Genomic DNA, 11498 nt, shown 5'->3' on the forward strand with positions numbered 1-11498 from the left:
TTGCGAGGCTGAAGATACTGACTGGCCGATGCTGTCAGTAGGTTTGAGAGTCCCGGCCTGGGTCCAAGAAGTCGGGAATTTTGGCCTGGGAGGGCCAGAAGGGGCCACAGACAGACGTGAGGGTCTACTCCAGGCAGAGTTAGGGAGTGAGCGCCTCGGAGGGGGCGCTGGGGAGCGGTGGGCCTCAGAAGGGAGGGGAGAGGAGGGGGGCGGTAAGAGGATTAGGGCGCTTAGACCCTTCTCTCCCACCAGGATGCCCCACCCCCACCCCCAAGCTCCAGAAAAGATTTCTTCTGCCAAAGCAAAACCGTTTAGGCTCCATTTAAAGGGACAAGAAAGGTGGAGGCGGGGGCTTTAAATAACCTTTTAATTTCCCTTCAGGGATCGGGCCCTGTGAGAGAGGGGAGAGCAGAGGCAGAAGGGAAGGGAAGGAGCGCAAAGGCGGACGTTTTTGGCCTTAGATCCTCAGGAGAGCAGCGCCCCACAAGCTGGAAAAAGGCAGGGAAGGACGCTGCGCCCCCACCTGGCTGCCCTCCACACACGAACGCCCGCACACGGAGGGTCTTCCAGAGTCTTATCACCCACCATGTGCACAGTCACTCAGTCACAGCCCTGGATACAGGTGCACACACAGAGGATCAGATATGCAGACACCCCAACAAAGGGAGTGTCACCAAAGTCCCTCCCAGGGTAGCACCGATGTGGAGTCCCTCCCTGCCCCTAGCCAGCCCTACGTGGTGCAGCAAGAAGAATCCTGGCTGCAACTGGGGCTCCCCTTCCGGCTGGAGCAAACATCATGTCCCTTTGCCCAGGGACCCAGCTCCAACTCACCCCTCTAGGTCCCACCTCAGCAGGACCGGGGCTGCTGGGCAGACGTGGGAGGATAAGGACCTCATCCCTGCCTGGGCCTGATTGGGGCCAGGCCTGCCAGGCCCGGACTTGGAGAGCAGACTGTTGAGGGAGAGCACAGGTTCTGCCAGCTGAGCTGAGGGCCACTAGGGCTCCAGGAGACAAATCACAGGGCTCAACGAGGCACTTGCTGTTTGAAGGGACTTGTCTGCCACACAGACTCTGAGCCCAGTCTGGGAAGCCCTTGCTTCGGGCCTATCCCAGGTCCTCGCCAGGGCCAGCTGTCCCAGTCCCGGAGGTCTGGAGCTGGTGGCTGGGTGGCCAGGATGCCTACCGCCTCATGGTACACACGGGGCCTCCACACAAGGGGACTCTGTGGGCAGAGGGAGCACGCGGTGCAGTCACACTCCCGCCCCGTGCACTTCCACGGACATTGCGGTGGCACCGTGCTGGGCTCTGAGTGGATTGTGGATTCCTACGGGGAGGGGAGAGCAACATCCTTGGCCTGTGCTGGGACAGACAGTAAGAGAGGAAAACAGGGCAGGATGGCTAAGAGCAAGGTGTCCCAGGGAGGCCTGGGGCGTTGGGGAGCTTGGCATGCAGCAATGTGGGTGGGTTTTTCTGATCTAACAAAATGATTCCGAAGGTGCCACCGTCTAGACAGGAGCTAAGAAGTGGAAATGATTCGGGGCCTCCCTCCCTAGCCTGTTCCTGGAGCCTCTCCACCCACCTGCCCCAGGGCTGTGGCTGACACCTTCAAAGAAAGGCTTCCCAGACTGGCTGGGGACCCGCCCCCAGGAGACCTTCCGGGGCTGCGGAGGCTGGGAGTGGGAGCAGCAGCAGCGGTTCATTTCCAGATGCACACGCATGACGTTATCCTGTGAGTTATGTGCATGCAGTGGTTACATGTATGTAATCCTATATTTGTGTGTAACACATGCATGTACACGTTTAAATATGTACGATGTGGATGCAGCCCTGCACCTGGTGGGGGAGGGGGATGTTCCTAAATTGGACCAGGGTGGTGGGGAGACAAGGGATGGGTTCACTTGGGAACTTTGGGAAAGTGGGTGCTCGCAGGGCTTCAGGCAGACCTGGAAACTGAGACCACCGGGTCCCAGCCGTCTGTGCGAAAAGATCTGGGGGTGAGAATCCGAGGTCCCCCTGAGGTCCAGGTGAGATCCCAGCCCTGCCATTTCTGGGCTCGGGTTAGAGCAGCAATGCCAAAGCCACCCCCCCCAAAACCCACCACCTACACACATCCTGAAAGAGAACCCCGACTCTCTGCGCCAGAGGGGAAGGGGCAGATGCAGGAACGGGGCCGCTCCTTTAGGCGGCCCCGAGGGGCAGCGCCAACCCTCTGCTGGCGCCCGAGGGCGCTCGCCCGGGAGACTTGAGGCCGGTGCGCCCCGCGCTCCTTCCCGGACGCCCGCTCTCCTCTGCGTCCCGACCGGCCGGGCGTCGGAGGCCTGATGTGGGCTCCGGGTGGTGGGCGCCGAGGCCCCTTCCCATCCCGGGACCCATCCCGCGCCCACGGCTGGCGCTCCCGGGGGCAGCGGCTGGGCGGTGGCGGCTTAGAGCTAATTCGAGAGCTCATGGCGGCGGCCCGGGCCCCCGCGGTCCCCGCGGTCCCCTCCCCGTCCCTCCCCCCGTCCCTCCCCCGGCCCCCTCCCCCTCCGGCCCCGGGCAGGGCCGCCGGCCGCCCGCAGCTGCGCGGTCCGCGGCGATTCATCATCTTGATCCATGGCGCGCGCTGACGGCGGCCCCGGCCGCGCTGACAAGACTAACAAAGCAATTTGCCACGAGCCATCTCCTGGACAGGTTATTAGCGCGGCTGCCGCTTAAAGAGCCCTCCCCCGTCCCAGGCCCCGCGCGGGGCAGCTACCTGCTCAGTCCCCTCCCTCCGACCAGCTACTGCCCCTCAGCGCGCACAGATGTCCCTGCGCGTTCCCGGCCCTCGCCGACCACCCCGGAGTGCCCCCCCCCCCACACCACACACCCTCTCAGTGGCCCCGCGTGTTCCTTCTCCCTTTCCGGACTGGCGACCTGTTGGGGGACCCCTCCCTCCTACCAGCTCCTGCCCCCCGCGTGCTCCTGGCCCCTTCCTACCACCGTGCATATGCTAACTGAGGCATCCCTCACCTCTCACTCCCAGAGGGCGCCCTCGACTCTCCGCCAGCCTCACCTCCTCCACCCAGCCCCTTGTCATCAGGGATCAGAAAAGCCAGCTTCGGGAGAAGGGGTTCTCCTACTGCGCCTTTGAGTTTTTTCTGGCCTCTTTGGCTCCCAGGTCATCTTACTGTGGGGGGTGGGGGTGGGGCAAGGCCAGCGGGGTGACCGAGGAGGCAGCAGGACACTCTGGCTTCTCCAAGGGTACCCTGGCCAGGGACATGGTGAGTCTGGTGGACTTTCTCTGAGGGGCGGCCATGAATGCCAGGGGAGGGGCCCCATCCAAACAGAGGCCCAGAGAGAGGCAGAGACATGCTGAGGGCCACACAGCAGGTCAGGGCAGAAGAAGGGCTGGAACCAGGTGTGTGGCCTCCCAGGCCTGGGCTTCGTCCCTGGCGGCAGCACTCTGGGAAGCAAAAGAGCCCAAGAGGCCAGGGTGCCCTCACTCAGCAACTCCCCTCCCGCCTGCAGAGGCGGGTGCTGGGCCAGGTTTGTCTGTATCCAACCTGGATAAGGAAGGAGCAAAGCCGGTCACACAATCAGATCCCTAAGAGCAAAGTAACTATTTGGTCATTTCATGCCGAAGTCTATTTCTTGAAAGGATTCTCCAGGTAGAGAAGATGTGGCCTGGTTCTTTATATACATGACAGGGCTGGGGGGGCGGGGGGACTGGACATGCCCTGGGTGTGTGTCTGGGTGCATGGCCAAGTGTCCATGTGTTTACTTGCACAGGTGGGGGATGGTCAGGTGTGTCTCTATGCATGTATGGAGGGTTTCTCCGTGTTTTTGTGCACTGGGGGGTAAGTGTGTCCTTTTGTGTGTATGTGGCGGCCTGGGAGGGGCCAGCCTGTGGCATGTGTGTCATCGTGTCTGTGCACACCTAGGGTAAGTGGGCTTCGGGCTAGGAAGGAGCTCCCACTCCCTTGTTCACTCTTCTCTTAGATCCAGACCCAGTGCTCCCAAACCATCAGCCTCTGCAGGTGGACCGTGGGGAGAGCAGGCCCTGCTCTGAGAGCCTGGGGGAGCTGCTTCCACTGCATGTGGATCTAGGAGGGGGCGCTCTTTCTGCGGGGCACGTGGTCTAGAACCTCCACTAGGAGCCAGGCTGGTGCTGAGCGCTGGGGTGGGGGCAGGGAAAGGGACCCTGCACCAGGAAGCCGGCTTTTTTCCTTTCCCTCTGGCCATCCAGGCCGTGTCTCCACCCGCAGGGAGGCCCAGCTCTGTCGCTGCCTGCGCCACCACTGCGTCCCTGACGTGAAATATGGGGGGCGCAGGCCGCACTGGGGAGATTTGTCATCTGTGCTCAGCGGGTGACTCTATCTGCAGACTATTAGAGTATAAAATATATTTTACAAGAGTTTTAGCTACAGGTGACTTGCTCTTTATTACTAGATGTGGGCAAAATCAATACTTCTGTAACTAAAAGATCATTTATTTTGCTTTTTGAAACATTTTTCAACAGGGGTACTGGCTAAGCTTGCAAAGCTATGATTAAGAGTTATGGCGGCGCCTGTTTCTCTTAACCCTTAAAGGACCGCAGCCCAGGGGCTCCTGGCGCTGGTACCTGCCCGTGGAAAGCAAGACACAGAGACACACATCCCACCTGCAGCAAACACAGACACAGAGCCTGAAGGGCCTGTGCCCCCACACCAGGAAAGCTATCCTGCGATGCACAGATTCTCATACATGTAGACATAAATGCTCCCAGGCGACAGAAAATATATGGTGGCCCCCACACTCCTTCCCACCCAGAAAGTGACAAGTCAAAGGCACCAGAGCACAAATGCATGATGCAGGAAAGCCACCAGCGCACACTTGTACACACACGTATCTCCCATCTCATGCCCTCACACACTCACGTACACACCATGACAGGAAGAAGAGCCCAATCATATTGGGCTGACTTCTGACTCTGGGTCAGTGGCCAGGCAAGGAATGGGGGGGTTCTGAAACAGGGGTTGGAAGATGCTGAGGAGGTCTCACAAATGCAGTTCTGGCCACGACTGGGCAAGGAATGGAGAGCGTCCTGGAGTGCCAGGGATCTGTGGAAGCTGGGCCTTCCTCCCGGCAGAGCCCAGCTCTCCTCAAGCCCTCATCCACCCCCATGACAGCACTGCCCCTTTGCTGTCAACTAAAGCAGGGGTTGGTTTTTCTGGAAGCCGCCATAGAGGAAAGCTGAGAAGTCATACACCTCTGTCAAAACTGCTCATTAGTGGAGTTCCCATTGTGGCTCTGGTTAACGAGTCCGACTAGGAACCATGCGTGAGGTTGCGGGTTCGATCCCTGGCCTTGCTCGATGGGTTAAGGATCTGGCATTGCCGTGAGCTGCGGCGTAGGCCGCAGATGCGGCTCAGATCCTGCGTTGCTGTGGCTGCGGTGTAGACCCCTAGCCTGGGAACCTCCATATGCCGCCGCGGGAGCGGCCCTAGAAATGGCAAAAAGACAAAAAATAAAGTAAAAAAAATAAACTGCTCATTAGTGACCACCCCTGGCCTGGGTGTGTTCAGAATAATTAAGCAGCCTCATACCATTCCCAGAATGGCATTCCCTAACCCGACTGGAGGTGTCCGCCAGCCATTACCTGAATCCGCAAATCAGCATCAGCCAGTGGTTATTTATCTCAAGGTTGAGGAGAGATGCAGAGGCAACAATGACTTAACAGACTCATAGATGAAGCTCTAATGGTGAGATTCCAAACGGTGAGCTTGGCCAAGGGTATCAGTTATCTATTGCTGCATAGCAAATCACCCCTAAATTAAAACAAACATAGATGATATCACAGTTTCTGAGGGTCAGGAATCCAGGAGCAGCTTAGCTGGGTGGTTCTAGCCTGGAGTTTCCCAGGGGTTGCGGTTACATTGGGAGGGCTACAAAAGCTGAAGTCAGGTTGGGGCTGGAGGGTTCTCCTTCAAGAGGGCTCATTCATAGGGCCGGAGGTTGGACTTGCCCATGTGGCTCGCTGCATAGAGCTGGAGGTTGGTGCTGGCTGTCAGCTGTGGTGCTTCACTTCTCCTCCGTGTGGTCTTTTCAGCAGAATAGTCTGGACTTCTTCTTCTTCTTCTTCTTTTTTTTTTTTTTTTTGGTAGCAGCATGCTGTGGCTTAAAGGGATCCAGTTCCTAGATCAGGGATGGAACCCAGGCCACAGCAGTTCAGGCACTGAATCCTAACCACTAGACCACCAGGGAACTCCCTGGCTTTTTTATATGGTGGCTTGGATCCAAAAGAGAGAGAGAAAGGTAAAAAATGAAGCTGTAGTCTCTTGTAACCTCATCTCCAAAGGGACATCTCACCACTTCTGCTCAGTTCTAGTCACTATAAGCAAGTCACTAAATCAAAACCATACTCAGGGGAGGAGAAGTAAGCTCCACTGCTGAAAGGAGGAAGTAGCAGAGAACTTTTGGACATATTTTGAAAACTATCTTAACTGGGGAAAGGGATAGTTCCACCCCACCCAGTGTCTGCAAAATGACAAGCGCCTCTTGATGGCTCCTCATCCGGAAAAAGCATATGGAGCATCCTGAAGTGGGGAGGGCATGATCACGTGATGGTGGGGACTCAGGTAACCCTTGCTCAGGACCCCAGCACAGCAGTATAACATGCATAGTCATGAAATGCACAGACCCTGGAGCCAGTCTGTCTGGGTGCATAGCCAGCCGTGGTCACCAACTGGCTGTATGACCGTAAGCAAGTCACCTAACTCCATGCCTCAGTCTTCTCATTTGTAAAATGGGGGGAAAAAAACATACTTACCCCTAGGATTCTTGTAAGGATGAAATAAATGAGTTAACACTTAGCAGAGAGCCTACGGCGTGGTAAATGACACAGGAGAACCTGCTAATATGATCGGTTCCTCCCTCGCACGGGCAGCCTGTGGGTTCTTCTTCACAGGGATTTATCGAGCACCTTCCATGTCCCTCAGACGAACCCCACACACCCCACACCGCCCTAATTACGCTGGCCCCTCCTGGCAGTGGGGGCGAGCAGGGGGCCGGGCTCCTTGAGCTCCATTTGACCCTGCCAGCCCAGCTCTGCCTTTTGTGGCCTCTCTGGGAATGTCGTGCAGTATGTTGGCCACAAACATTTTATGAGCAAGAGGACAGGAAGAAATTTTCCTCTATCGACCCGCAGTCAGACCTGCTCCCTCCCCCTCCTCTTCGGCTGTCCCCTGGGTGAGGAAGGGGACAGGGGAATGACTGCCCTCTCAGCAGAGTTCCCCAGGGGCAGCCCGGCCTCAGGGCCTCTTCCCCCAACCTCCCCAGGGCCAGACCCGATTCAACCACCGCCCCACCCACCCCCAGCCTGGGTCCAGGGGGACCTGGAGGCGAAGGACCTATAGTCCTCCGCCTGTTGGAGCAGGGACTCCTTCCAGGTCCTCTGGTCTAGGAGCCCCAAGGCGTTTCGCTCGAACATCCAGAACAGAGAAAAATAAGGGTCTTATAGGCAAGTGTGCTTAACGCTACATCTATTCAATATGAAGCTCCATCCTCTCAATTTGGGATTATGTCTTTTCAACTTTTTTGACACTAAAATATTCTTTCTTTTATGAAATGATGCTGATAGCAGTTGGTAGTTTTCTCTCAGGGCCCTCGTAGGGACGCATTCACAGCGGGCAACCTTATGCAGGAACCCACATTTTTAAAACGTTACTCTCCTCCATGCAGGAGGGTTCGCATCCCCACTACACTAGGAAGGTCTCCTGACCGCTGGCCTGGGCTCAGACACGGGTGAAAGGGGGAGCTCGCCCCCGCTGGGCCAGCCACACCGTGTGACTCAGGACAAGCTCCGTCCTCTCTGCAGCCTGCTTGGTCGGTGGCCCCGTCCACTCAGTGAGGGGGTTGGACAGATGTTCTTGCTCGGCGCACGATCTAGACCCGCTCTGGCCTCTGGCCCGGGTGCGCACAGCACTCGCCCCCCTGCGATGACTGCTGGTAGGTGCTGATATGCTGGAGGAGGCCGTTGAGGCCTGGGAGTCACCTCCACGGCTCTGAAATGCCCTTCGCCAGGCTCCACTGGAAAGGCAGCCTCTGAGCCGGGGGCAGGGACAGGGGAGGCGTCTTCGGCCTGTGGCCAGGGAGACCTTCGTGATGCACCAGGGAGGCAGCGAAGGATTTGTCTCAGGGGCTCGGTCTGGGCTGAGTTCTCGGGACCCCCCCTCCCTTCCCTGCCCCCAAGGCTTGGCTGGAGCACAAGGGGCCCCTTTGTGGGGCCTAAGCTCAAAGCGCTGCTGCTTTAGCGACCTTCGGGGATGAAAGCGCCAGGAGCTGGCGGCCGGGGAGCTGGTGTGGGGGCAGCCCCACTAATCCCTGCGCTTTCGCCAAACAAAGCTGCCAGGAGGGGCTGGTTCCCGGGAGATGATCCAGAGACCCGATTCCTGGAGCCTAACCCGCTCTGACAGCCCGCAAAGGAGAGGCCCGCTGCCCGCCCCAGTGGCCTCAGCTCGGCCTTGGAGGCTGAGGGGGGCCTGGCCTGGGACCTTCAGCACTTCCTCCTGTCCCGCCGTGGCCACCTCTCCCCACCCCTGAAGTATTTCTCTGCTTCCTTTCCCTCCACGGACCCCCTAATCCTCAGCCCCGAACCCCTCCACCTCTTTTCAGGCCCTGATGCCTGAGTCCCCCAACACCTCCCGTTCTTAATCTTCAACCCCTAAATTCCCCCATATCGCAAATCCTCGGCCTCCCTCCCCCAAATATCCCAGTCCTCAGTATCCCAGACCCAAATCCCTTAGCCTTCAATCTTCTGTCTGCTAATTGCTCCATCTCAGTCTCCAACCTCCCAACTCCCCGGTCTCTACTCTCTGGTCCTTAACGCCGGCCTCCCAGCTTCCAGCTTCCGTAAAACACCCGTTCTCCCGTCCCACCTGACCTGTGGTTCCTCCTGCTCCCCAGGATACCTCTGGCTTTCCCTGCCCCATTCCCCTGCATCTCACTAGGCTTCCTGCCCTTCTCGTGCCCAGACCTATGCTCAGCTTCTCATGAGAAGACCAAGGAGGGACACGATTCCGAGGTAACCCCAATTAAACACACCCCTCCCACCCAACACTCCCCCTGCTGGGATCGCCCTGGACTCCCGGGTGCTTCATCCCAGTCTCACAGCTGAGCACATTCTCAAACCAGGGGAAGGGCCGGGGTCTCTGCTGGGCTCTGTCGTCCGAGGAGAGCAGCCTTGGGCGTGGGGGGTGGTCAGCAGGGCTTCCTGCTGCCCCTCCCTCCCCCCCAGGCTGAGGACACCCGGGATACAGAAATCTCCACCGGACCCAGAGAGAGCCAGGTGTCTGGTGGGGTCACCCAGACCAGCAGAGGCCACTAAAGAGCCAGCATGGCTTTGGGGCCCACAGGGAAGGGGCTGAGCAGGGCAAGAGGGTTGGATTCCCAGGAGCGGGGTGGGGGCCAGGCTAGCCCAGGGCCTTTTCCCACCGGAGCCTCTGCCGCCTCCACTCACTAATCTCATTACAATATTTACCAACCTCCCATGGTCCGTTTGGGGCCGAGGGGGCTGTTCCCCTGAGAATCTCAGCTCCAGTTCCCAGCAAAAGGCGAGGCCCAGGAAGGTGTGGAGGGGCCCGAGAGGACTGCACCAGGCCCTCGCTCCTGCCTGCCCAGGTCACAGGGCTGAGACCCCTCCCCATGCAGTGTAGCCTTCTTTGGGAAGTGTCCCTGCCAGGTCACTGCTGGGCCTCTCATGCTGTCCCAGCCCAGAGCCATAACGATTGTGATATTATGTAAATCTGGGGCCATGCCTTCCTTCCGAAGGATGCAAACCTTACTGGCAAGCTTTTAGGCACTGACGACAAGGAGGGGGAGGCGGGCCCCCAGGGGGGCTCCACCTAGTTGGGGTCAATGTCACACACACTTGCTTTGACGTCACACCCAGGCTCAGCCTCTTCCCGAAGTGTGTGCGTATGTGTGTGTTGGGAGGGGGTGCCCTGCAGCACCTGTCTCGGCTTTTGCTGAGGAATCAACAGAAGCAACTTTGTTCTCTCTCTCCCTCACCTGTGCACACACGTGTATACACTATTTGTTAGTGTATCGCAGACATGGTCACACTCTCACCCAGGGAAGGCCCATCTCTCCTAGCCCCCTCCCTCTCCTCTGGTACCACTGGGCACCAGACAGCTCCATCAGGGCCAGGACGCCGTGGCTAGGCTTGGGCCCGCTCCCTCCCCAGCCGATGTAGGTGAGAGTCTGGTGGAGGGAGGACCCTGCCTGTAGATGAGAAGGAAGGACTCTTAGAGCGGCAAGAAGGGAGACTCCTTATCGCCCCCAAATAGAACCCGTTAAGAGGAGGAATGCCAGTCGCCAGGAGGGCCGAGGACAGTGCAGGTGGCCCTCCCAGAGGAATGAGAGCCCCTCTTCCACCTCCCTCCAGAGGTCTAGGGCCAAACTCATCCATCTCTCCCAGGATTTCAAATGGAAAAGTCATTCTGGGAAACAGGCAAGCATTTCTTTAAGAAGCAAACAAAAGAAGGCCAAATTCAGGCTGGGTCAAAGCTCACGCTTTCCAGAGGGCCCTCTAGGGTTCCAACCCTCAGGGTACTTAGCTCTGGGGGCTGTTCCAGCCATGGGCGAGGACAGCTGTGGGTTGGGGACTAGAGAAAGGATTGGGCGCCCCCTGCTGTCTGACCTCTAGAACTGCATCTTTTCCCTTGGGCGCCCTGGCCAGGTGACCACCCCCACCCCATCCCAGTCACACAAGACCTCCTCCTCTCACCTTCACCACCTGATGCCCTTGGTTGGGTCAAAGAACCTACCTATTCTGCCGTGGGGTCCCAATTCCCTACTAGCCGCTGATTGGAAAAGGGGATGGCCTGGCCAGCACAGGGGCAGTTGTCTGGAAGATGGAGTTTCACAGGCTCAGTCTTGTCTTTCTTTTTTTTAAGTTCTTAGTTTACCTATTTATTTATTTATTTGTCTTTTGTCTTTTTAGCACCACACCCGCGGCATATGGAGGTTCCCAGGCTAGGGATTGAATCAGAACTCTAGCTGCCAGCCTACACCTCAGCCACAGCAATGCCAGATCCGAGCCTCGTCTGCGCCCTACACCACAGCTCAGGGCAACGCCGGATCTTTAACCCACTGAGCGAGGCCAGGGATCGAACCCGCAACCTCATGGTTCCTAGTTGGATTCGTTTCTGCTGTGCCACGACAGGAACTCCTCAATCTTGTCTTTTTAGCCCTTCAGGGGCTGCGGGAGAGGAAAGACTAACACAGGAAGCTGGTGGAGAGAGGGGACACTGTGACCCAGAGACTAAGGACTGGGAGAAGAACTGAGGAGGGAGGAGAGCACCGGCAGACAGAGGGGCACAGGTGAGAGGGGAGGGAAGGGGGACACAGGTGCACAGGTGAGGCCACAGGTGATCTGGACAAGAGCAAAGGGGGCGGGGAAAGGGCCGAGTGAATGGAGGCCACCAAGGGAGCAGGAGTCGGGGGCCCCCTGCCGCCTGCCATCCACTGGTGCACATCCAGCCCGTGTGTCCAGCCAG

Source organism: Sus scrofa, chromosome 6, assembly GCF_054392235.1.
Source record: "Sus scrofa isolate SSC_HxYL_T2T_F1_AM1 chromosome 6, Sscrofa_HxYL_maternal_Yorkshire_Landrace_v2.0, whole genome shotgun sequence".
Taxonomy (NCBI): domain Eukaryota; kingdom Metazoa; phylum Chordata; class Mammalia; order Artiodactyla; family Suidae; genus Sus; species Sus scrofa.